This window comes from Schistocerca gregaria, unplaced genomic scaffold (assembly GCF_023897955.1).
Source record: "Schistocerca gregaria isolate iqSchGreg1 unplaced genomic scaffold, iqSchGreg1.2 ptg000318l, whole genome shotgun sequence".
Classification (NCBI taxonomy): Eukaryota; Metazoa; Arthropoda; class Insecta; order Orthoptera; family Acrididae; genus Schistocerca; species Schistocerca gregaria.
In genome coordinates this window covers 65973-88449 of record NW_026061796.1, presented here as the reverse complement: position 1 = coordinate 88449, position 22477 = coordinate 65973, and the positions used below count along the sequence as shown (strand labels likewise).

Below are 22477 nucleotides of genomic sequence, written 5' to 3'. Positions count from 1 at the left end.
TTCCATCATCGTAAGAAGCAAACATGTCGACTCGATTCATGTAATATTGACTTCGCTTTCTCTAGAAAACCTTTGCTATATCGATGCCACGTGCAACTCGTGTGCAGAGAACGAGACACAAGAAGGAGTGAGCCTCTCTACCATGTGAGAGGCAGTATCTAGCAGATACACACGCTAAAACATTTGACTTGCGTTAGCTCATAAATTGCTACACGTAATTGTCTGCAAGCTAAAATGGACACATCTGCACTGCCCAGAGAGGCGACACTTGCACTCACACCTGGTGGACGGCAGTGTGACGAGGCGATGAGCTGTGGCTTCTGGGTGCGACTGTAGCGCTGCAGCCAATAATACTGCACATTGCCGGCGACCCACGTGTTTAGTAGTGACGCAACTGCTAGAATGCAGCTGAACGCCCATCTTTTGAGAGCTACAAAATTTCCGCAGTCGGCAGGACTCGAACCTACGCTCCCAGAGGGAATCTGATTTCAAGTCAGACGCCTTAACCACTCGGCCACGACTGCCGGTAGCAGTAGCGTCTTCCGACACGTGAAAGTGCACCTTTAGAAGCAATCCAATGGCAGAAAGCGGCGTGGCCTCACTCTTTTCTGTAGTGTTTCCATTGCCAGCACATTAGCCGTTACGAAAGTGTATTAATTTTCGCCTAGACGTGGCGTTGAACCCAACACCCTTTGGTTGAAAATCAAACGCTCTACCGACTGAGCTATCGTACAGCTGCGTGGCGTGCGAGTGATTCGCATGACGTAATTACTGGCTTATGGCTCCAATGGCGACTTCACCGACTTCCCACTGACGCACCGCTGACGCTAGTTTTCTGTCGTCTTAAGTGGTCGACATACTTGCAAGTAGCTGCGAGATCTTAAGAAAAGAAACGCTGCACCATTGCTTTTTCCGCACTCGAATGACTGAATTGCGATTCTTAAAAAAGAGAGAAATGAATGTTGGCTCTGTCCAACGCTTCCAAGCACGTCTGTGTACTCACGAACTCGGCGTCGACGCGAGAAAATGACGGGAGCGCACTCGTGGGCCTGCGACGGCTTTCTGCAGTCCCAGCGTCAGTGAGAGGAAAACCGGTAGCCACAGTAAGCAGCAGCCGTCGCGACACTCAGTATTGTTAAACGGAAATTTTCGTCTTGTTGAAGATGGCGCCATCGGTTTGCAACCGCGTTCACGTGTGTGAAAATATTTGCTCCTCTTTACGCAAAATCGCACGCAGCCGGTAGGATTCGAACCTACGCTCCCAGAGGGAATCTGATATCGAGTCAGACGCCTTAACCACTCGGCCACGACTGCCCGTAGGTCGAGGTTCTCCGACACATGCAACTTCTACGGTTTAAAGCTATGTGGCATCAGAAAACGGCGTAGCTGCATTCTTTTCCGTAGTGTTTCCACCGCTACCAGAGGAATCGCTACCAAAGTATTAAAATTTCCGCCCGAACAGGGACTTGAACCCTGGACCCTTAGGTTAAAAGCCTAATGCTCTACCGACTGAGCTATCCGGGCTCACACGACAGCAGAGAACATCCCACGATGCACAGCTGTACATTGACTCATGTCCTTCACAGCTGTGCTATCGCTGCATGGAGCTGTTACTAATTAAACGTCGCCTGAATGCTGTCTACAAACGTGTCGCGCTAAGCTCGTAGCAGACTATCGAAGAATGCTGACACACAATGCAAAAACAAACCGCAGCAGTCGTTAGGTCTCATACGTTGGAGTAGAGGATTTACGTGTTTTGTCGACACTCACTGAGTAATTGGAAATTTCACAAGCATTTCGAATGCAATGCTTCCCACGTTTTCGCTCATTTCACGCTTCCGTTGGAGACGTTCTTCACCTCCTGACACAAAAAAAGGAACGCAGTCGGTAGGACTTTTCGTATTTTCTTACTTCTCAGGGAGTTGCCTACTGTGTTCCTCTTACGGCAAGCACTAGACAACCTGAACAGTTACAGGATAGAGTCATTTTTGTTATCGGCTGTACCTACATCATCACAGACTCGGAGCAATTCCATTGGCATCAGCTTCAAAACATACGCTTGCCGAAACCCGGGATCGAACCAGGGACCTTTAGATCTTCAGTCTAACGCTCTCCCAACTGAGCTATTTCGGCTCACACGTAAGTCCGCAGATTTGCGCGTCTTCGTTAACCTCTGAATCGCCGCCAATTTCACAGTCATCTTCGTCTGATAAGACATAGGGACGCTGAAAGGCGAGCAGCAGATGCAGTGAAGTACCACACACATTTCTTCTGATTCCATCATCGTAAGAAGCAAACATGTCGACTCGATTCATGTAATATTGACTTCGCTTTCTCTAGAAAACCTTTGCTATATCGATGCCACGTGCAACTCGTGTGCAGAGAACGAGACACAAGAAGGAGTGAGCCTCTCTACCATGTGAGAGGCAGTATCTAGCAGATACACACGCTAAAACATTTGACTTGCGTTAGCTCATAAATTGCTACACGTAATTGTCTGCAAGCTAAAATGGACACATCTGCACTGCCCAGAGAGGCGACACTTGCACTCACACCTGGTGGACGGCAGTGTGACGAGGCGATGAGCTGTGGCTTCTGGGTGCGACTGTAGCGCTGCAGCCAATAATACTGCACATTGCCGGCGACCCACGTGTTTAGTAGTGACGCAACTGCTAGAATGCAGCTGAACGCCCATCTTTTGAGAGCTACAAAATTTCCGCAGTCGGCAGGACTCGAACCTACGCTCCCAGAGGGAATCTGATTTCAAGTCAGACGCCTTAACCACTCGGCCACGACTGCCGGTAGCAGTAGCGTCTTCCGACACGTGAAAGTGCACCTTTAGAAGCAATCCAATGGCAGAAAGCGGCGTGGCCTCACTCTTTTCTGTAGTGTTTCCATTGCCAGCACATTAGCCGTTACGAAAGTGTATTAATTTTCGCCTAGACGTGGCGTTGAACCCAACACCCTTTGGTTGAAAATCAAACGCTCTACCGACTGAGCTATCGTACAGCTGCGTGGCGTGCGAGTGATTCGCATGACGTAATTACTGGCTTATGGCTCCAATGGCGACTTCACCGACTTCCCACTGACGCACCGCTGACGCTAGTTTTCTGTCGTCTTAAGTGGTCGACATACTTGCAAGTAGCTGCGAGATCTTAAGAAAAGAAACGCTGCACCATTGCTTTTTCCGCACTCGAATGACTGAATTGCGATTCTTAAAAAAGAGAGAAATGAATGTTGGCTCTGTCCAACGCTTCCAAGCACGTCTGTGTACTCACGAACTCGGCGTCGACGCGAGAAAATGACGGGAGCGCACTCGTGGGCCTGCGACGGCTTTCTGCAGTCCCAGCGTCAGTGAGAGGAAAACCGGTAGCCACAGTAAGCAGCAGCCGTCGCGACACTCAGTATTGTTAAACGGAAATTTTCGTCTTGTTGAAGATGGCGCCATCGGTTTGCAACCGCGTTCACGTGTGTGAAAATATTTGCTCCTCTTTACGCAAAATCGCACGCAGCCGGTAGGATTCGAACCTACGCTCCCAGAGGGAATCTGATATCGAGTCAGACGCCTTAACCACTCGGCCACGACTGCCCGTAGGTCGAGGTTCTCCGACACATGCAACTTCTACGGTTTAAAGCTATGTGGCATCAGAAAACGGCGTAGCTGCATTCTTTTCCGTAGTGTTTCCACCGCTACCAGAGGAATCGCTACCAAAGTATTAAAATTTCCGCCCGAACAGGGACTTGAACCCTGGACCCTTAGGTTAAAAGCCTAATGCTCTACCGACTGAGCTATCCGGGCTCACACGACAGCAGAGAACATCCCACGATGCACAGCTGTACATTGACTCATGTCCTTCACAGCTGTGCTATCGCTGCATGGAGCTGTTACTAATTAAACGTCGCCTGAATGCTGTCTACAAACGTGTCGCGCTAAGCTCGTAGCAGACTATCGAAGAATGCTGACACACAATGCAAAAACAAACCGCAGCAGTCGTTAGGTCTCATACGTTGGAGTAGAGGATTTACGTGTTTTGTCGACACTCACTGAGTAATTGGAAATTTCACAAGCATTTCGAATGCAATGCTTCCCACGTTTTCGCTCATTTCACGCTTCCGTTGGAGACGTTCTTCACCTCCTGACACAAAAAAAGGAACGCAGTCGGTAGGACTTTTCGTATTTTCTTACTTCTCAGGGAGTTGCCTACTGTGTTCCTCTTACGGCAAGCACTAGACAACCTGAACAGTTACAGGATAGAGTCATTTTTGTTATCGGCTGTACCTACATCATCACAGACTCGGAGCAATTCCATTGGCATCAGCTTCAAAACATACGCTTGCCGAAACCCGGGATCGAACCAGGGACCTTTAGATCTTCAGTCTAACGCTCTCCCAACTGAGCTATTTCGGCTCACACGTAAGTCCGCAGATTTGCGCGTCTTCGTTAACCTCTGAATCGCCGCCAATTTCACAGTCATCTTCGTCTGATAAGACATAGGGACGCTGAAAGGCGAGCAGCAGATGCAGTGAAGTACCACACACATTTCTTCTGATTCCATCATCGTAAGAAGCAAACATGTCGACTCGATTCATGTAATATTGACTTCGCTTTCTCTAGAAAACCTTTGCTATATCGATGCCACGTGCAACTCGTGTGCAGAGAACGAGACACAAGAAGGAGTGAGCCTCTCTACCATGTGAGAGGCAGTATCTAGCAGATACACACGCTAAAACATTTGACTTGCGTTAGCTCATAAATTGCTACACGTAATTGTCTGCAAGCTAAAATGGACACATCTGCACTGCCCAGAGAGGCGACACTTGCACTCACACCTGGTGGACGGCAGTGTGACGAGGCGATGAGCTGTGGCTTCTGGGTGCGACTGTAGCGCTGCAGCCAATAATACTGCACATTGCCGGCGACCCACGTGTTTAGTAGTGACGCAACTGCTAGAATGCAGCTGAACGCCCATCTTTTGAGAGCTACAAAATTTCCGCAGTCGGCAGGACTCGAACCTACGCTCCCAGAGGGAATCTGATTTCAAGTCAGACGCCTTAACCACTCGGCCACGACTGCCGGTAGCAGTAGCGTCTTCCGACACGTGAAAGTGCACCTTTAGAAGCAATCCAATGGCAGAAAGCGGCGTGGCCTCACTCTTTTCTGTAGTGTTTCCATTGCCAGCACATTAGCCGTTACGAAAGTGTATTAATTTTCGCCTAGACGTGGCGTTGAACCCAACACCCTTTGGTTGAAAATCAAACGCTCTACCGACTGAGCTATCGTACAGCTGCGTGGCGTGCGAGTGATTCGCATGACGTAATTACTGGCTTATGGCTCCAATGGCGACTTCACCGACTTCCCACTGACGCACCGCTGACGCTAGTTTTCTGTCGTCTTAAGTGGTCGACATACTTGCAAGTAGCTGCGAGATCTTAAGAAAAGAAACGCTGCACCATTGCTTTTTCCGCACTCGAATGACTGAATTGCGATTCTTAAAAAAGAGAGAAATGAATGTTGGCTCTGTCCAACGCTTCCAAGCACGTCTGTGTACTCACGAACTCGGCGTCGACGCGAGAAAATGACGGGAGCGCACTCGTGGGCCTGCGACGGCTTTCTGCAGTCCCAGCGTCAGTGAGAGGAAAACCGGTAGCCACAGTAAGCAGCAGCCGTCGCGACACTCAGTATTGTTAAACGGAAATTTTCGTCTTGTTGAAGATGGCGCCATCGGTTTGCAACCGCGTTCACGTGTGTGAAAATATTTGCTCCTCTTTACGCAAAATCGCACGCAGCCGGTAGGATTCGAACCTACGCTCCCAGAGGGAATCTGATATCGAGTCAGACGCCTTAACCACTCGGCCACGACTGCCCGTAGGTCGAGGTTCTCCGACACATGCAACTTCTACGGTTTAAAGCTATGTGGCATCAGAAAACGGCGTAGCTGCATTCTTTTCCGTAGTGTTTCCACCGCTACCAGAGGAATCGCTACCAAAGTATTAAAATTTCCGCCCGAACAGGGACTTGAACCCTGGACCCTTAGGTTAAAAGCCTAATGCTCTACCGACTGAGCTATCCGGGCTCACACGACAGCAGAGAACATCCCACGATGCACAGCTGTACATTGACTCATGTCCTTCACAGCTGTGCTATCGCTGCATGGAGCTGTTACTAATTAAACGTCGCCTGAATGCTGTCTACAAACGTGTCGCGCTAAGCTCGTAGCAGACTATCGAAGAATGCTGACACACAATGCAAAAACAAACCGCAGCAGTCGTTAGGTCTCATACGTTGGAGTAGAGGATTTACGTGTTTTGTCGACACTCACTGAGTAATTGGAAATTTCACAAGCATTTCGAATGCAATGCTTCCCACGTTTTCGCTCATTTCACGCTTCCGTTGGAGACGTTCTTCACCTCCTGACACAAAAAAAGGAACGCAGTCGGTAGGACTTTTCGTATTTTCTTACTTCTCAGGGAGTTGCCTACTGTGTTCCTCTTACGGCAAGCACTAGACAACCTGAACAGTTACAGGATAGAGTCATTTTTGTTATCGGCTGTACCTACATCATCACAGACTCGGAGCAATTCCATTGGCATCAGCTTCAAAACATACGCTTGCCGAAACCCGGGATCGAACCAGGGACCTTTAGATCTTCAGTCTAACGCTCTCCCAACTGAGCTATTTCGGCTCACACGTAAGTCCGCAGATTTGCGCGTCTTCGTTAACCTCTGAATCGCCGCCAATTTCACAGTCATCTTCGTCTGATAAGACATAGGGACGCTGAAAGGCGAGCAGCAGATGCAGTGAAGTACCACACACATTTCTTCTGATTCCATCATCGTAAGAAGCAAACATGTCGACTCGATTCATGTAATATTGACTTCGCTTTCTCTAGAAAACCTTTGCTATATCGATGCCACGTGCAACTCGTGTGCAGAGAACGAGACACAAGAAGGAGTGAGCCTCTCTACCATGTGAGAGGCAGTATCTAGCAGATACACACGCTAAAACATTTGACTTGCGTTAGCTCATAAATTGCTACACGTAATTGTCTGCAAGCTAAAATGGACACATCTGCACTGCCCAGAGAGGCGACACTTGCACTCACACCTGGTGGACGGCAGTGTGACGAGGCGATGAGCTGTGGCTTCTGGGTGCGACTGTAGCGCTGCAGCCAATAATACTGCACATTGCCGGCGACCCACGTGTTTAGTAGTGACGCAACTGCTAGAATGCAGCTGAACGCCCATCTTTTGAGAGCTACAAAATTTCCGCAGTCGGCAGGACTCGAACCTACGCTCCCAGAGGGAATCTGATTTCAAGTCAGACGCCTTAACCACTCGGCCACGACTGCCGGTAGCAGTAGCGTCTTCCGACACGTGAAAGTGCACCTTTAGAAGCAATCCAATGGCAGAAAGCGGCGTGGCCTCACTCTTTTCTGTAGTGTTTCCATTGCCAGCACATTAGCCGTTACGAAAGTGTATTAATTTTCGCCTAGACGTGGCGTTGAACCCAACACCCTTTGGTTGAAAATCAAACGCTCTACCGACTGAGCTATCGTACAGCTGCGTGGCGTGCGAGTGATTCGCATGACGTAATTACTGGCTTATGGCTCCAATGGCGACTTCACCGACTTCCCACTGACGCACCGCTGACGCTAGTTTTCTGTCGTCTTAAGTGGTCGACATACTTGCAAGTAGCTGCGAGATCTTAAGAAAAGAAACGCTGCACCATTGCTTTTTCCGCACTCGAATGACTGAATTGCGATTCTTAAAAAAGAGAGAAATGAATGTTGGCTCTGTCCAACGCTTCCAAGCACGTCTGTGTACTCACGAACTCGGCGTCGACGCGAGAAAATGACGGGAGCGCACTCGTGGGCCTGCGACGGCTTTCTGCAGTCCCAGCGTCAGTGAGAGGAAAACCGGTAGCCACAGTAAGCAGCAGCCGTCGCGACACTCAGTATTGTTAAACGGAAATTTTCGTCTTGTTGAAGATGGCGCCATCGGTTTGCAACCGCGTTCACGTGTGTGAAAATATTTGCTCCTCTTTACGCAAAATCGCACGCAGCCGGTAGGATTCGAACCTACGCTCCCAGAGGGAATCTGATTTCGAGTCAGACGCCTTAACCACTCGGCCACGACTGCCCGTAGGTCGAGGTTCTCCGACACATGCAACTTCTACGGTTTAAAGCTATGTGGCATCAGAAAACGGCGTAGCTGCATTCTTTTCCGTAGTGTTTCCACCGCTACCAGAGGAATCGCTACCAAAGTATTAAAATTTCCGCCCGAACAGGGACTTGAACCCTGGACCCTTAGGTTAAAAGCCTAATGCTCTACCGACTGAGCTATCCGGGCTCACACGACAGCAGAGAACATCCCACGATGCACAGCTGTACATTGACTCATGTCCTTCACAGCTGTGCTATCGCTGCATGGAGCTGTTACTAATTAAACGTCGCCTGAATGCTGTCTACAAACGTGTCGCGCTAAGCTCGTAGCAGACTATCGAAGAATGCTGACACACAATGCAAAAACAAACCGCAGCAGTCGTTAGGTCTCATACGTTGGAGTAGAGGATTTACGTGTTTTGTCGACACTCACTGAGTAATTGGAAATTTCACAAGCATTTCGAATGCAATGCTTCCCACGTTTTCGCTCATTTCACGCTTCCGTTGGAGACGTTCTTCACCTCCTGACACAAAAAAAGGAACGCAGTCGGTAGGACTTTTCGTATTTTCTTACTTCTCAGGGAGTTGCCTACTGTGTTCCTCTTACGGCAAGCACTAGACAACCTGAACAGTTACAGGATAGAGTCATTTTTGTTATCGGCTGTACCTACATCATCACAGACTCGGAGCAATTCCATTGGCATCAGCTTCAAAACATACGCTTGCCGAAACCCGGGATCGAACCAGGGACCTTTAGATCTTCAGTCTAACGCTCTCCCAACTGAGCTATTTCGGCTCACACGTAAGTCCGCAGATTTGCGCGTCTTCGTTAACCTCTGAATCGCCGCCAATTTCACAGTCATCTTCGTCTGATAAGACATAGGGACGCTGAAAGGCGAGCAGCAGATGCAGTGAAGTACCACACACATTTCTTCTGATTCCATCATCGTAAGAAGCAAACATGTCGACTCGATTCATGTAATATTGACTTCGCTTTCTCTAGAAAACCTTTGCTATATCGATGCCACGTGCAACTCGTGTGCAGAGAACGAGACACAAGAAGGAGTGAGCCTCTCTACCATGTGAGAGGCAGTATCTAGCAGATACACACGCTAAAACATTTGACTTGCGTTAGCTCATAAATTGCTACACGTAATTGTCTGCAAGCTAAAATGGACACATCTGCACTGCCCAGAGAGGCGACACTTGCACTCACACCTGGTGGACGGCAGTGTGACGAGGCGATGAGCTGTGGCTTCTGGGTGCGACTGTAGCGCTGCAGCCAATAATACTGCACATTGCCGGCGACCCACGTGTTTAGTAGTGACGCAACTGCTAGAATGCAGCTGAACGCCCATCTTTTGAGAGCTACAAAATTTCCGCAGTCGGCAGGACTCGAACCTACGCTCCCAGAGGGAATCTGATTTCAAGTCAGACGCCTTAACCACTCGGCCACGACTGCCGGTAGCAGTAGCGTCTTCCGACACGTGAAAGTGCACCTTTAGAAGCAATCCAATGGCAGAAAGCGGCGTGGCCTCACTCTTTTCTGTAGTGTTTCCATTGCCAGCACATTAGCCGTTACGAAAGTGTATTAATTTTCGCCTAGACATGGCGTTGAACCCAACACCCTTTGGTTGAAAATCAAACGCTCTACCGACTGAGCTATCGTACAGCTGCGTGGCGTGCGAGTGATTCGCATGACGTAATTACTGGCTTATGGCTCCAATGGCGACTTCACCGACTTCCCACTGACGCACCGCTGACGCTAGTTTTCTGTCGTCTTAAGTGGTCGACATACTTGCAAGTAGCTGCGAGATCTTAAGAAAAGAAACGCTGCACCATTGCTTTTTCCGCACTCGAATGACTGAATTGCGATTCTTAAAAAAGAGAGAAATGAATGTTGGCTCTGTCCAACGCTTCCAAGCACGTCTGTGTACTCACGAACTCGGCGTCGACGCGAGAAAATGACGGGAGCGCACTCGTGGGCCTGCGACGGCTTTCTGCAGTCCCAGCGTCAGTGAGAGGAAAACCGGTAGCCACAGTAAGCAGCAGCCGTCGCGACACTCAGTATTGTTAAACGGAAATTTTCGTCTTGTTGAAGATGGCGCCATCGGTTTGCAACCGCGTTCACGTGTGTGAAAATATTTGCTCCTCTTTACGCAAAATCGCACGCAGCCGGTAGGATTCGAACCTACGCTCCCAGAGGGAATCTGATTTCGAGTCAGACGCCTTAACCACTCGGCCACGACTGCCCGTAGGTCGAGGTTCTCCGACACATGCAACTTCTACGGTTTAAAGCTATGTGGCATCAGAAAACGGCGTAGCTGCATTCTTTTCCGTAGTGTTTCCACCGCTACCAGAGGAATCGCTACCAAAGTATTAAAATTTCCGCCCGAACAGGGACTTGAACCCTGGACCCTTAGGTTAAAAGCCTAATGCTCTACCGACTGAGCTATCCGGGCTCACACGACAGCAGAGAACATCCCACGATGCACAGCTGTACATTGACTCATGTCCTTCACAGCTGTGCTATCGCTGCATGGAGCTGTTACTAATTAAACGTCGCCTGAATGCTGTCTACAAACGTGTCGCGCTAAGCTCGTAGCAGACTATCGAAGAATGCTGACACACAATGCAAAAACAAACCGCAGCAGTCGTTAGGTCTCATACGTTGGAGTAGAGGATTTACGTGTTTTGTCGACACTCACTGAGTAATTGGAAATTTCACAAGCATTTCGAATGCAATGCTTCCCACGTTTTCGCTCATTTCACGCTTCCGTTGGAGACGTTCTTCACCTCCTGACACAAAAAAAGGAACGCAGTCGGTAGGACTTTTCGTATTTTCTTACTTCTCAGGGAGTTGCCTACTGTGTTCCTCTTACGGCAAGCACTAGACAACCTGAACAGTTACAGGATAGAGTCATTTTTGTTATCGGCTGTACCTACATCATCACAGACTCGGAGCAATTCCATTGGCATCAGCTTCAAAACATACGCTTGCCGAAACCCGGGATCGAACCAGGGACCTTTAGATCTTCAGTCTAACGCTCTCCCAACTGAGCTATTTCGGCTCACACGTAAGTCCGCAGATTTGCGCGTCTTCGTTAACCTCTGAATCGCCGCCAATTTCACAGTCATCTTCGTCTGATAAGACATAGGGACGCTGAAAGGCGAGCAGCAGATGCAGTGAAGTACCACACACATTTCTTCTGATTCCATCATCGTAAGAAGCAAACATGTCGACTCGATTCATGTAATATTGACTTCGCTTTCTCTAGAAAACCTTTGCTATATCGATGCCACGTGCAACTCGTGTGCAGAGAACGAGACACAAGAAGGAGTGAGCCTCTCTACCATGTGAGAGGCAGTATCTAGCAGATACACACGCTAAAACATTTGACTTGCGTTAGCTCATAAATTGCTACACGTAATTGTCTGCAAGCTAAAATGGACACATCTGCACTGCCCAGAGAGGCGACACTTGCACTCACACCTGGTGGACGGCAGTGTGACGAGGCGATGAGCTGTGGCTTCTGGGTGCGACTGTAGCGCTGCAGCCAATAATACTGCACATTGCCGGCGACCCACGTGTTTAGTAGTGACGCAACTGCTAGAATGCAGCTGAACGCCCATCTTTTGAGAGCTACAAAATTTCCGCAGTCGGCAGGACTCGAACCTACGCTCCCAGAGGGAATCTGATTTCAAGTCAGACGCCTTAACCACTCGGCCACGACTGCCGGTAGCAGTAGCGTCTTCCGACACGTGAAAGTGCACCTTTAGAAGCAATCCAATGGCAGAAAGCGGCGTGGCCTCACTCTTTTCTGTAGTGTTTCCATTGCCAGCACATTAGCCGTTACGAAAGTGTATTAATTTTCGCCTAGACATGGCGTTGAACCCAACACCCTTTGGTTGAAAATCAAACGCTCTACCGACTGAGCTATCGTACAGCTGCGTGGCGTGCGAGTGATTCGCATGACGTAATTACTGGCTTATGGCTCCAATGGCGACTTCACCGACTTCCCACTGACGCACCGCTGACGCTAGTTTTCTGTCGTCTTAAGTGGTCGACATACTTGCAAGTAGCTGCGAGATCTTAAGAAAAGAAACGCTGCACCATTGCTTTTTCCGCACTCGAATGACTGAATTGCGATTCTTAAAAAAGAGAGAAATGAATGTTGGCTCTGTCCAACGCTTCCAAGCACGTCTGTGTACTCACGAACTCGGCGTCGACGCGAGAAAATGACGGGAGCGCACTCGTGGGCCTGCGACGGCTTTCTGCAGTCGCAGCGTCAGTGAGAGGAGAACCGGTAGCCACAGTAAGCAGCAGCCGTCGCGACACTCAGTATTGTTAAACGGAAATTTTCGTCTTGTTGAAGATGGCGCCATCGGTTTGCAACCGCGTTCACGTGTGTGAAAATATTTGCTCCTCTTTACGCAAAATCGCACGCAGCCGGTAGGATTCGAACCTACGCTCCCAGAGGGAATCTGATTTCGAGTCAGACGCCTTAACCACTCGGCCACGACTGCCCGTAGGTCGAGGTTTTCCGACACATGCAACTTCTACTGTTTAAAGCTATGTGGCATCAGAAAACGGCGTAGCTGCATTCTTTTCCGTAGTGTTTCCACCGCTACCAGAGGAATCGCTACCAAAGTATTAAAATTTCCGCCCGAACAGGGACTTGAACCCTGGACCCTTAGGTTAAAAGCCTAATGCTCTACCGACTGAGCTATCCGGGCTCACACGACAATAGAGAACATCCCACGATGCACAGCTGTACATTGACTCATGTCCTTCACAGCTGTGCTATCGCTGCATGGAGCTGTTACTAATTAAACGTCGCCTGAATGCTGTCTACAAACGTGTCGCGCTAAGCTCGTAGCAGACTATCGAAGAATGCTGACACACAATGCAAAAACAAACCGCAGCAGTCGTTAGGTCTCATACGTTGGAGTAGAGGATTTACGTGTTTTGTCGACACTCACTGAGTAATTGGAAATTTCACAAGCATTTCGAATGCAATGCTTCCCACGTTTTCGCTCATTTCACGCTTCCGTTGGAGACGTTCTTCACCTCCTGACACAAAAAAAGGAACGCAGTCGGTAGGACTTTTCGTATTTTCTTACTTCTCAGGGAGTTGCCTACTGTGTTCCTCTTACGGCAAGCACTAGACAACCTGAACAGTTACAGGATAGAGTCATTTTTGTTATCGGCTGTACCTACATCATCACAGACTCGGAGCAATTCCATTGGCATCAGCTTCAAAACATACGCTTGCCGAAACCCGGGATCGAACCAGGGACCTTTAGATCTTCAGTCTAACGCTCTCCCAACTGAGCTATTTCGGCTCACACGTAAGTCCGCAGATTTGCGCGTCTTCGTTAACCTCTGAATCGCCGCCAATTTCACAGTCATCTTCGTCTGATAAGACATAGGGACGCTGAAAGGCGAGCAGCAGATGCAGTGAAGTACCACACACATTTCTTCTGATTCCATCATCGTAAGAAGCAAACATGTCGACTCGATTCATGTAATATTGACTTCGCTTTCTCTAGAAAACCTTTGCTATATCGATGCCACGTGCAACTCGTGTGCAGAGAACGAGACACAAGAAGGAGTGAGCCTCTCTACCATGTGAGAGGCAGTATCTAGCAGATACACACGCTAAAACATTTGACTTGCGTTAGCTCATAAATTGCTACACGTAATTGTCTGCAAGCTAAAATGGACACATCTGCACTGCCCAGAGAGGCGACACTTGCACTCACACCTGGTGGACGGCAGTGTGACGAGGCGATGAGCTGTGGCTTCTGGGTGCGACTGTAGCGCTGCAGCCAATAATACTGCACATTGCCGGCGACCCACGTGTTTAGTAGTGACGCAACTGCTAGAATGCAGCTGAACGCCCATCTTTTGAGAGCTACAAAATTTCCGCAGTCGGCAGGACTCGAACCTACGCTCCCAGAGGGAATCTGATTTCAAGTCAGACGCCTTAACCACTCGGCCACGACTGCCGGTAGCAGTAGCGTCTTCCGACACGTGAAAGTGCACCTTTAGAAGCAATCCAATGGCAGAAAGCGGCGTGGCCTCACTCTTTTCTGTAGTGTTTCCATTGCCAGCACATTAGCCGTTACGAAAGTGTATTAATTTTCGCCTAGACATGGCGTTGAACCCAACACCCTTTGGTTGAAAATCAAACGCTCTACCGACTGAGCTATCGTACAGCTGCGTGGCGTGCGAGTGATTCGCATGACGTAATTACTGGCTTATGGCTCCAATGGCGACTTCACCGACTTCCCACTGACGCACCGCTGACGCTAGTTTTCTGTCGTCTTAAGTGGTCGACATACTTGCAAGTAGCTGCGAGATCTTAAGAAAAGAAACGCTGCACCATTGCTTTTTCCGCACTCGAATGACTGAATTGCGATTCTTAAAAAAGAGAGAAATGAATGTTGGCTCTGTCCAACGCTTCCAAGCACGTCTGTGTACTCACGAACTCGGCGTCGACGCGAGAAAATGACGGGAGCGCACTCGTGGGCCTGCGACGGCTTTCTGCAGTCCCAGCGTCAGTGAGAGGAAAACCGGTAGCCACAGTAAGCAGCAGCCGTCGCGACACTCAGTATTGTTAAACGGAAATTTTCGTCTTGTTGAAGATGGCGCCATCGGTTTGCAACCGCGTTCACGTGTGTGAAAATATTTGCTCCTCTTTACGCAAAATCGCACGCAGCCGGTAGGATTCGAACCTACGCTCCCAGAGGGAATCTGATTTCGAGTCAGACGCCTTAACCACTCGGCCACGACTGCCCGTAGGTCGAGGTTCTCCGACACATGCAACTTCTACGGTTTAAAGCTATGTGGCATCAGAAAACGGCGTAGCTGCATTCTTTTCCGTAGTGTTTCCACCGCTACCAGAGGAATCGCTACCAAAGTATTAAAATTTCCGCCCGAACAGGGACTTGAACCCTGGACCCTTAGGTTAAAAGCCTAATGCTCTACCGACTGAGCTATCCGGGCTCACACGACAATAGAGAACATCCCACGATGCACAGCTGTACATTGACTCATGTCCTTCACAGCTGTGCTATCGCTGCATGGAGCTGTTACTAATTAAACGTCGCCTGAATGCTGTCTACAAACGTGTCGCGCTAAGCTCGTAGCAGACTATCGAAGAATGCTGACACACAATGCAAAAACAAACCGCAGCAGTCGTTAGGTCTCATACGTTGGAGTAGAGGATTTACGTGTTTTGTCGACACTCACTGAGTAATTGGAAATTTCACAAGCATTTCGAATGCAATGCTTCCCACGTTTTCGCTCATTTCACGGTTCCGTTGGAGACGTTCTTCACCTCCTGACACAAAAAAAGGAACGCAGTCGGTAGGACTTTTCGTATTTTCTTACTTCTCAGGGAGTTGCCTACTGTGTTCCTCTTACGGCAAGCACTAGACAACCTGAACAGTTACAGGATAGAGTCATTTTTGTTATCGGCTGTACCTACATCATCACAGACTCGGAGCAATTCCATTGGCATCAGCTTCAAAACATACGCTTGCCGAAACCCGGGATCGAACCAGGGACCTTTAGATCTTCAGTCTAACGCTCTCCCAACTGAGCTATTTCGGCTCACACGTAAGTCCGCAGATTTGCGCGTCTTCGTTAACCTCTGAATCGCCGCCAATTTCACAGTCATCTTCGTCTGATAAGACATAGGGACGCTGAAAGGCGAGCAGCAGATGCAGTGAAGTACCACACACATTTCTTCTGATTCCATCATCGTAAGAAGCAAACATGTCGACTCGATTCATGTAATATTGACTTCGCTTTCTCTAGAAAACCTTTGCTATATCGATGCCACGTGCAACTCGTGTGCAGAGAACGAGACACAAGAAGGAGTGAGCCTCTCTACCATGTGAGAGGCAGTATCTAGCAGATACACACGCTAAAACATTTGACTTGCGTTAGCTCATAAATTGCTACACGTAATTGTCTGCAAGCTAAAATGGACACATCTGCACTGCCCAGAGAGGCGACACTTGCACTCACACCTGGTGGACGGCAGTGTGACGAGGCGATGAGCTGTGGCTTCTGGGTGCGACTGTAGCGCTGCAGCCAATAATACTGCACATTGCCGGCGACCCACGTGTTTAGTAGTGACGCAACTGCTAGAATGCAGCTGAACGCCCATCTTTTGAGAGCTACAAAATTTCCGCAGTCGGCAGGACTCGAACCTACGCTCCCAGAGGGAATCTGATTTCAAGTCAGACGCCTTAACCACTCGGCCACGACTGCCGGTAGCAGTAGCGTCTTCCGACACGTGAAAGTGCACCTTTAGAAGCAATCCAATGGCAGAAAGCGGCGTGGCCTCACTCTTTTCTGTAGTGTTTCCATTGCCAGCACATTAGCCGTTACGAAAGTGTATTAATTTTCGCCTAGACATGGCGTTGAACCCAACACCCTTTGGTTGAAAATCAAACGCTCTACCGACTGAGCTATCGTACAGCTGCGTGGCGTGCGAGTGATTCGCATGACGTAATTACTGGCTTATGGCTCCAATGGCGACTTCACCGACTTCCCACTGACGCACCGCTGACGCTAGTTTTCTGTCGTCTTAAGTGGTCGACATACTTGCAAGTAGCTGCGAGATCTTAAGAAAAGAAACGCTGCACCATTGCTTTTTCCGCACTCGAATGACTGAATTGCGATTCTTAAAAAAGAGAGAAATGAATGTTGGCTCTGTCCAACGCTTCCAAGCACGTCTGTGTACTCACGAACTCGGCGTCGACGCGAGAAAATGACGGGAGCGCACTCGTGGGCCTGCGACGGCTTTCTGCAGTCCCAGCGTCAGTGAGAGGAAAACCGGTAGCCACAGTAAGCAGCAGCCGTCGCGACACTCAGTATTGTTAAACGGAAATTTTCGTCTTGTTGAAGATGGCGCCATCGGTTTGCAACCGCGTTCACGTGTGTGAAAATATTTGCTCCTCTTTACGCAAAATCGCACGTAGCCGGTAGGATTCGAACCTACGCTCCCAGAGGGAATCTGATTTCGAGTCAGACGCCTTAACCACTCGGCCACGACTGCCCGTAGGTCGAGGTTCTCCGACACATGCAACTTCTACGGTTTAAAGCTATGTGGCATCAGAAAACGGCGTAGCTGCATTCTTTTCCGTAGTGTTTCCACCGCTACCAGAGGAATCGCTACCAAAGTATTAAAATTTCCGCCCGAACAGGGACTTGAACCCTGGACCCTTAGGTTAAAAGCCTAATGCTCTACCGACTGAGCTATCCGGGCTCACACGACAATAGAGAACATCCCACGATGCACAGCTGTACATTGACTCATGTCCTTCACAGCTGTGCTATCGCTGCATGGAGCTGTTACTAATTAAACGTCGCCTGAATGCTGTCTACAAACGTGTCGCGCTAAGCTCGTAGCAGACTATCGAAGAATGCTGACACACAATGCAAAAACAAACCGCAGCAGTCGTTAGGTCTCATACGTTGGAGTAGAGGATTTACGTGTTTTGTCGACACTCACTGAGTAATTGGAAATTTCACAAGCATTTCGAATGCAATGCTTCCCACGTTTTCGCTCATTTCACGCTTCCGTTGGAGACGTTCTTCACCTCCTGACACAAAAAAAGGAACGCAGTCGGTAGGACTTTTCGTATTTTCTTACTTCTCAGGGAGTTGCCTACTGTGTTCCTCTTACGGCAAGCACTAGACAACCTGAACAGTTACAGGATAGAGTCATTTTTGTTATCGGCTGTACCTACATCATCACAGACTCGGAGCAATTCCATTGGCATCAGCTTCAAAACATACGCTTGCCGAAACCCGGGATCGAACCAGGGACCTTTAGATCTTCAGTCTAACGCTCTCCCAACTGAGCTATTTCGGCTCACACGTAAGTCCGCAGATTTGCGCGTCTTCGTTAACCTCTGAATCGCCGCCAATTTCACAGTCATCTTCGTCTGATAAGACATAGGGACGCTGAAAGGCGAGCAGCAGATGCAGTGAAGTACCACACACATTTCTTCTGATTCCATCATCGTAAGAAGCAAACATGTCGACTCGATTCATGTAATATTGACTTCGCTTTCTCTAGAAAACCTTTGCTATATCGATGCCACGTGCAACTCGTGTGCAGAGAACGAGACACAAGAAGGAGTGAGCCTCTCTACCATGTGAGAGGCAGTATCTAGCAGATACACACGCTAAAACATTTGACTTGCGTTAGCTCATAAATTGCTACACGTAATTGTCTGCAAGCTAAAATGGACACATCTGCACTGCCCAGAGAGGCGACACTTGCACTCACACCTGGTGGACGGCAGTGTGACGAGGCGATGAGCTGTGGCTTCTGGGTGCGACTGTAGCGCTGCAGCCAATAATACTGCACATTGCCGGCGACCCACGTGTTTAGTAGTGACGCAACTGCTAGAATGCAGCTGAACGCCCATCTTTTGAGAGCTACAAAATTTCCGCAGTCGGCAGGACTCGAACCTACGCTCCCAGAGGGAATCTGATTTCAAGTCAGACGCCTTAACCACTCGGCCACGACTGCCGGTAGCAGTAGCGTCTTCCGACACGTGAAAGTGCACCTTTAGAAGCAATCCAATGGCAGAAAGCGGCGTGGCCTCACTCTTTTCTGTAGTGTTTCCATTGCCAGCACATTAGCCGTTACGAAAGTGTATTAATTTTCGCCTAGACATGGCGTTGAACCCAACACCCTTTGGTTGAAAATCAAACGCTCTACCGACTGAGCTATCGTACAGCTGCGTGGCGTGCGAGTGATTCGCATGACGTAATTACTGGCTTATGGCTCCAATGGCGACTTCACCGACTTCCCACTGACGCACCGCTGACGCTAGTTTTCTGTCGTCTTAAGTGGTCGACATACTTGCAAGTAGCTGCGAGATCTTAAGAAAAGAAACGCTGCACCATTGCTTTTTCCGCACTCGAATGACTGAATTGCGATTCTTAAAAAAGAGAGAAATGAATGTTGGCTCTGTCCAACGCTTCCAAGCACGTCTGTGTACTCACGAACTCGGCGTCGACGCGAGAAAATGACGGGAGCGCACTCGTGGGCCTGCGACGGCTTTCTGCAGTCCCAGCGTCAGTGAGAGGAAAACCGGTAGCCACAGTAAGCAGCAGCCGTCGCGACACTCAGTATTGTTAAACGGAAATTTTCGTCTTGTTGAAGATGGCGCCATCGGTTTGCAACCGCGTTCACGTGTGTGAAAATATTTGCTCCTCTTTACGCAAAATCGCACGCAGCCGGTAGGATTCGAACCTACGCTCCCAGAGGGAATCTGATTTCGAGTCAGACGCCTTAACCACTCGGCCACGACTGCCCGTAGGTCGAGGTTCTCCGACACATGCAACTTCTACGGTTTAAAGCTATGTGGCATCAGAAAACGGCGTAGCTGCATTCTTTTCCGTAGTGTTTCCACCGCTACCAGAGGAATCGCTACCAAAGTATTAAAATTTCCGCCCGAACAGGGACTTGAACCCTGGACCCTTAGGTTAAAAGCCTAATGCTCTACCGACTGAGCTATCCGGGCTCACACGACAGCAGAGAACATCCCACGATGCACAGCTGTACATTGACTCATGTCCTTCACAGCTGTGCTATCGCTGCATGGAGCTGTTACTAATTAAACGTCGCCTGAATGCTGTCTACAAACGTGTCGCGCTAAGCTCGTAGCAGACTATCGAAGAATGCTGACACACAATGCAAAAACAAACCGCAGCAGTCGTTAGGTCTCATACGTTGGAGTAGAGGATTTACGTGTTTTGTCGACACTCACTGAGTAATTGGAAATTTCACAAGCATTTCGAATGCAATGCTTCCCACGTTTTCGCTCATTTCACGCTTCCGTTGGAGACGTTCTTCACCTCCTGACACAAAAAAAGGAACGCAGTCGGTAGGACTTTTCGTATTTTCTTACTTCTCAGGGAGTTGCCTACTGTGTTCCTCTTACGGCAAGCACTAGACAACCTGAACAGTTACAGGATAGAGCCATTTTTGTTATCGGCTGTACCTACATCATCACAGACTCGGAGCAATTCCATTGGCATCAGCTTCAAAACATACGCTTGCCGAAACCCGGGATCGAACCAGGGACCTTTAGATCTTCAGTCTAACGCTCTCCCAACTGAGCTATTTCGGCTCACACGTAAGTCCGCAGATTTGCGCGTCTTCGTTAACCTCTGAATCGCCGCCAATTTCACAGTCATCTTCGTCTGATAAGACATAGGGACGCTGAAAGGCGAGCAGCAGATGCAGTGAAGTACCACACACATTTCTTCTGATTCCATCATCGTAAGAAGCAAACATGTCGACTCGATTCATGTAATATTGACTTCGCTTTCTCTAGAAAACCTTTGCTATATCGATGCCACGTGCAACTCGTGTGCAGAGAACGAGACACAAGAAGGAGTGAGCCTCTCTACCATGTGAGAGGCAGTATCTAGCAGATACACACGCTAAAACATTTGACTTGCGTTAGCTCATAAATTGCTACACGTAATTGTCTGCAAGCTAAAATGGACACATCTGCACTGCCCAGAGAGGCGACACTTGCACTCACACCTGGTGGACGGCAGTGTGACGAGGCGATGAGCTGTGGCTTCTGGGTGCGACTGTAGCGCTGCAGCCAATAATACTGCACATTGCCGGCGACCCACGTGTTTAGTAGTGACGCAACTGCTAGAATGCAGCTGAACGCCCATCTTTTGAGAGCTACAAAATTTCCGCAGTCGGCAGGACTCGAACCTACGCTCCCAGAGGGAATCTGATTTCAAGTCAGACGCCTTAACCACTCGGCCACGACTGCCGGTAGCAGTAGCGTCTTCCGACACGTGAAAGTGCACCTTTAGAAGCAATCCAATGGCAGAAAGCGGCGTGGCCTCACTCTTTTCTGTAGTGTTTCCATTGCCAGCACATTAGCCGTTACGAAAGTGTATTAATTTTCGCCTAGACATGGCGTTGAACCCAACACCCTTTGGTTGAAAATCAAACGCTCTACCGACTGAGCTATCGTACAGCTGCGTGGCGTGCGAGTGATTCGCATGACGTAATTACTGGCTTATGGCTCCAATGGCGACTCCACCGACTTCCCACTGACGCACCGCTGACGCTAGTTTTCTGTCGTCTTAAGTGGTCGACATACTTGCAAGTAGCTGCGAGATCTTAAGAAAAGAAACGCTGCACCATTGCTTTTTCCGCACTCGAATGACTGAATTGCGATTCTTAAAAAAGAGAGAAATGAATGTTGGCTCTGTCCAACGCTTCCAAGCACGTCTGTGTACTCACGAACTCGGCGTCGACGCGAGAAAATGACGGGAGCGCACTCGTGGGCCTGCGACGGCTTTCTGCAGTCCCAGCGTCAGTGAGAGGAAAACCGGTAGCCACAGTAAGCAGCAGCCGTCGCGACACTCAGTATTGTTAAACGGAAATTTTCGTCTTGTTGAAGATGGCGCCATCGGTTTGCAACCGCGTTCACGTGTGTGAAAATATTTGCTCCTCTTTACGCAAAATCGCACGCAGCCGGTAGGATTCGAACCTACGCTCCCAGAGGGAATCTGATTTCGAGTCAGACGCCTTAACCACTCGGCCACGACTGCCCGTAGGTCGAGGTTCTCCGACACATGCAACTTCTACGGTTTAAAGCTATGTGGCATCAGAAAACGGCGTAGCTGCATTCTTTTCCGTAGTGTTTCCACCGCTACCAGAGGAATCGCTACCAAAGTATTAAAATTTCCGCCCGAACAGGGACTTGAACCCTGGACCCTTAGGTTAAAAGCCTAATGCTCTACCGACTGAGCTATCTGGGCTCACACGACAATAGAGAACATCCCACGATGCACAGCTGTACATTGACTCATGTCCTTCACAGCTGTGCTATCGCTGCATGGAGCTGTTACTAATTAAACGTCGCCTGAATGCTGTCTACAAACGTGTCGCGCTAAGCTCGTAGCAGACTATCGAAGAATGCTGACACACAATGCAAAAACAAACCGCAGCAGTCGTTAGGTCTCATACGTTGGAGTAGAGGATTTACGTGTTTTGTCGACACTCACTGAGTAATTGGAAATTTCACAAGCATTTCGAATGCAATGCTTCCCACGTTTTCGCTCATTTCACGCTTCCGTTGGAGACGTTCTTCACCTCCTGACACAAAAAAAGGAACGCAGTCGGTAGGACTTTTCGTATTTTCTTACTTCTCAGGGAGTTGCCTACTGTGTTCCTCTTACGGCAAGCACTAGACAACCTGAACAGTTACAGGATAGAGTCATTTTTGTTATCGGCTGT

General features: G+C 49.0%; 39 non-coding genes across 39 annotated transcripts; all 39 read right to left on the bottom strand.

The window, feature by feature from the left end:
* Positions 1 to 442: 442 nt before the first annotated feature.
* Trnas-uga (transfer RNA serine (anticodon UGA)) lies at positions 443 to 524 on the bottom strand. Its single transcript has one exon. It is a non-coding gene; the product is annotated as a tRNA-Ser (tRNA).
* Positions 525 to 1232: 708 nt separating this feature from the next.
* Trnas-cga (transfer RNA serine (anticodon CGA)) lies at positions 1233 to 1314 on the bottom strand. The gene has a single exon. It is a non-coding gene; the product is annotated as a tRNA-Ser (tRNA).
* A 137-nt stretch (positions 1315 to 1451) lies between these two features.
* On the bottom strand, positions 1452 to 1524 carry Trnak-uuu (transfer RNA lysine (anticodon UUU)). Its single transcript has one exon. It is a non-coding gene; the product is annotated as a tRNA-Lys (tRNA).
* A 536-nt stretch (positions 1525 to 2060) lies between these two features.
* On the bottom strand, positions 2061 to 2133 carry Trnaf-gaa (transfer RNA phenylalanine (anticodon GAA)). Its single transcript has one exon. It is a non-coding gene; the product is annotated as a tRNA-Phe (tRNA).
* Positions 2134 to 2717: 584 nt separating this feature from the next.
* On the bottom strand, positions 2718 to 2799 carry Trnas-uga (transfer RNA serine (anticodon UGA)). Its single transcript has one exon. It is a non-coding gene; the product is annotated as a tRNA-Ser (tRNA).
* Positions 2800 to 3507: 708 nt separating this feature from the next.
* Positions 3508 to 3589, bottom strand: Trnas-cga (transfer RNA serine (anticodon CGA)). Its single transcript has one exon. It is a non-coding gene; the product is annotated as a tRNA-Ser (tRNA).
* A 137-nt stretch (positions 3590 to 3726) lies between these two features.
* Trnak-uuu (transfer RNA lysine (anticodon UUU)) lies at positions 3727 to 3799 on the bottom strand. The gene has a single exon. It is a non-coding gene; the product is annotated as a tRNA-Lys (tRNA).
* A 536-nt stretch (positions 3800 to 4335) lies between these two features.
* Trnaf-gaa (transfer RNA phenylalanine (anticodon GAA)) lies at positions 4336 to 4408 on the bottom strand. The gene has a single exon. It is a non-coding gene; the product is annotated as a tRNA-Phe (tRNA).
* Positions 4409 to 4992: 584 nt separating this feature from the next.
* Trnas-uga (transfer RNA serine (anticodon UGA)) lies at positions 4993 to 5074 on the bottom strand. The gene has a single exon. It is a non-coding gene; the product is annotated as a tRNA-Ser (tRNA).
* A 708-nt stretch (positions 5075 to 5782) lies between these two features.
* On the bottom strand, positions 5783 to 5864 carry Trnas-cga (transfer RNA serine (anticodon CGA)). The gene has a single exon. It is a non-coding gene; the product is annotated as a tRNA-Ser (tRNA).
* A 137-nt stretch (positions 5865 to 6001) lies between these two features.
* On the bottom strand, positions 6002 to 6074 carry Trnak-uuu (transfer RNA lysine (anticodon UUU)). The gene has a single exon. It is a non-coding gene; the product is annotated as a tRNA-Lys (tRNA).
* A 536-nt stretch (positions 6075 to 6610) lies between these two features.
* On the bottom strand, positions 6611 to 6683 carry Trnaf-gaa (transfer RNA phenylalanine (anticodon GAA)). The gene has a single exon. It is a non-coding gene; the product is annotated as a tRNA-Phe (tRNA).
* Positions 6684 to 7267: 584 nt separating this feature from the next.
* On the bottom strand, positions 7268 to 7349 carry Trnas-uga (transfer RNA serine (anticodon UGA)). Its single transcript has one exon. It is a non-coding gene; the product is annotated as a tRNA-Ser (tRNA).
* A 708-nt stretch (positions 7350 to 8057) lies between these two features.
* On the bottom strand, positions 8058 to 8139 carry Trnas-cga (transfer RNA serine (anticodon CGA)). Its single transcript has one exon. It is a non-coding gene; the product is annotated as a tRNA-Ser (tRNA).
* A 137-nt stretch (positions 8140 to 8276) lies between these two features.
* Trnak-uuu (transfer RNA lysine (anticodon UUU)) lies at positions 8277 to 8349 on the bottom strand. Its single transcript has one exon. It is a non-coding gene; the product is annotated as a tRNA-Lys (tRNA).
* Positions 8350 to 8885: 536 nt separating this feature from the next.
* On the bottom strand, positions 8886 to 8958 carry Trnaf-gaa (transfer RNA phenylalanine (anticodon GAA)). The gene has a single exon. It is a non-coding gene; the product is annotated as a tRNA-Phe (tRNA).
* A 584-nt stretch (positions 8959 to 9542) lies between these two features.
* On the bottom strand, positions 9543 to 9624 carry Trnas-uga (transfer RNA serine (anticodon UGA)). Its single transcript has one exon. It is a non-coding gene; the product is annotated as a tRNA-Ser (tRNA).
* Positions 9625 to 10332: 708 nt separating this feature from the next.
* On the bottom strand, positions 10333 to 10414 carry Trnas-cga (transfer RNA serine (anticodon CGA)). Its single transcript has one exon. It is a non-coding gene; the product is annotated as a tRNA-Ser (tRNA).
* A 137-nt stretch (positions 10415 to 10551) lies between these two features.
* Positions 10552 to 10624, bottom strand: Trnak-uuu (transfer RNA lysine (anticodon UUU)). The gene has a single exon. It is a non-coding gene; the product is annotated as a tRNA-Lys (tRNA).
* A 536-nt stretch (positions 10625 to 11160) lies between these two features.
* Positions 11161 to 11233, bottom strand: Trnaf-gaa (transfer RNA phenylalanine (anticodon GAA)). The gene has a single exon. It is a non-coding gene; the product is annotated as a tRNA-Phe (tRNA).
* Positions 11234 to 11817: 584 nt separating this feature from the next.
* Trnas-uga (transfer RNA serine (anticodon UGA)) lies at positions 11818 to 11899 on the bottom strand. Its single transcript has one exon. It is a non-coding gene; the product is annotated as a tRNA-Ser (tRNA).
* A 708-nt stretch (positions 11900 to 12607) lies between these two features.
* Positions 12608 to 12689, bottom strand: Trnas-cga (transfer RNA serine (anticodon CGA)). The gene has a single exon. It is a non-coding gene; the product is annotated as a tRNA-Ser (tRNA).
* Positions 12690 to 12826: 137 nt separating this feature from the next.
* On the bottom strand, positions 12827 to 12899 carry Trnak-uuu (transfer RNA lysine (anticodon UUU)). Its single transcript has one exon. It is a non-coding gene; the product is annotated as a tRNA-Lys (tRNA).
* Positions 12900 to 13435: 536 nt separating this feature from the next.
* On the bottom strand, positions 13436 to 13508 carry Trnaf-gaa (transfer RNA phenylalanine (anticodon GAA)). Its single transcript has one exon. It is a non-coding gene; the product is annotated as a tRNA-Phe (tRNA).
* A 584-nt stretch (positions 13509 to 14092) lies between these two features.
* Positions 14093 to 14174, bottom strand: Trnas-uga (transfer RNA serine (anticodon UGA)). The gene has a single exon. It is a non-coding gene; the product is annotated as a tRNA-Ser (tRNA).
* Positions 14175 to 14882: 708 nt separating this feature from the next.
* Positions 14883 to 14964, bottom strand: Trnas-cga (transfer RNA serine (anticodon CGA)). The gene has a single exon. It is a non-coding gene; the product is annotated as a tRNA-Ser (tRNA).
* A 137-nt stretch (positions 14965 to 15101) lies between these two features.
* On the bottom strand, positions 15102 to 15174 carry Trnak-uuu (transfer RNA lysine (anticodon UUU)). The gene has a single exon. It is a non-coding gene; the product is annotated as a tRNA-Lys (tRNA).
* Positions 15175 to 15710: 536 nt separating this feature from the next.
* On the bottom strand, positions 15711 to 15783 carry Trnaf-gaa (transfer RNA phenylalanine (anticodon GAA)). Its single transcript has one exon. It is a non-coding gene; the product is annotated as a tRNA-Phe (tRNA).
* A 584-nt stretch (positions 15784 to 16367) lies between these two features.
* Positions 16368 to 16449, bottom strand: Trnas-uga (transfer RNA serine (anticodon UGA)). The gene has a single exon. It is a non-coding gene; the product is annotated as a tRNA-Ser (tRNA).
* A 708-nt stretch (positions 16450 to 17157) lies between these two features.
* Trnas-cga (transfer RNA serine (anticodon CGA)) lies at positions 17158 to 17239 on the bottom strand. Its single transcript has one exon. It is a non-coding gene; the product is annotated as a tRNA-Ser (tRNA).
* Positions 17240 to 17376: 137 nt separating this feature from the next.
* Trnak-uuu (transfer RNA lysine (anticodon UUU)) lies at positions 17377 to 17449 on the bottom strand. Its single transcript has one exon. It is a non-coding gene; the product is annotated as a tRNA-Lys (tRNA).
* Positions 17450 to 17985: 536 nt separating this feature from the next.
* Positions 17986 to 18058, bottom strand: Trnaf-gaa (transfer RNA phenylalanine (anticodon GAA)). The gene has a single exon. It is a non-coding gene; the product is annotated as a tRNA-Phe (tRNA).
* A 584-nt stretch (positions 18059 to 18642) lies between these two features.
* On the bottom strand, positions 18643 to 18724 carry Trnas-uga (transfer RNA serine (anticodon UGA)). Its single transcript has one exon. It is a non-coding gene; the product is annotated as a tRNA-Ser (tRNA).
* Positions 18725 to 19432: 708 nt separating this feature from the next.
* Positions 19433 to 19514, bottom strand: Trnas-cga (transfer RNA serine (anticodon CGA)). Its single transcript has one exon. It is a non-coding gene; the product is annotated as a tRNA-Ser (tRNA).
* A 137-nt stretch (positions 19515 to 19651) lies between these two features.
* On the bottom strand, positions 19652 to 19724 carry Trnak-uuu (transfer RNA lysine (anticodon UUU)). Its single transcript has one exon. It is a non-coding gene; the product is annotated as a tRNA-Lys (tRNA).
* Positions 19725 to 20260: 536 nt separating this feature from the next.
* On the bottom strand, positions 20261 to 20333 carry Trnaf-gaa (transfer RNA phenylalanine (anticodon GAA)). Its single transcript has one exon. It is a non-coding gene; the product is annotated as a tRNA-Phe (tRNA).
* Positions 20334 to 20917: 584 nt separating this feature from the next.
* Positions 20918 to 20999, bottom strand: Trnas-uga (transfer RNA serine (anticodon UGA)). The gene has a single exon. It is a non-coding gene; the product is annotated as a tRNA-Ser (tRNA).
* A 708-nt stretch (positions 21000 to 21707) lies between these two features.
* On the bottom strand, positions 21708 to 21789 carry Trnas-cga (transfer RNA serine (anticodon CGA)). Its single transcript has one exon. It is a non-coding gene; the product is annotated as a tRNA-Ser (tRNA).
* A 137-nt stretch (positions 21790 to 21926) lies between these two features.
* Trnak-uuu (transfer RNA lysine (anticodon UUU)) lies at positions 21927 to 21999 on the bottom strand. Its single transcript has one exon. It is a non-coding gene; the product is annotated as a tRNA-Lys (tRNA).
* Positions 22000 to 22477: the final 478 nt, after the last annotated feature.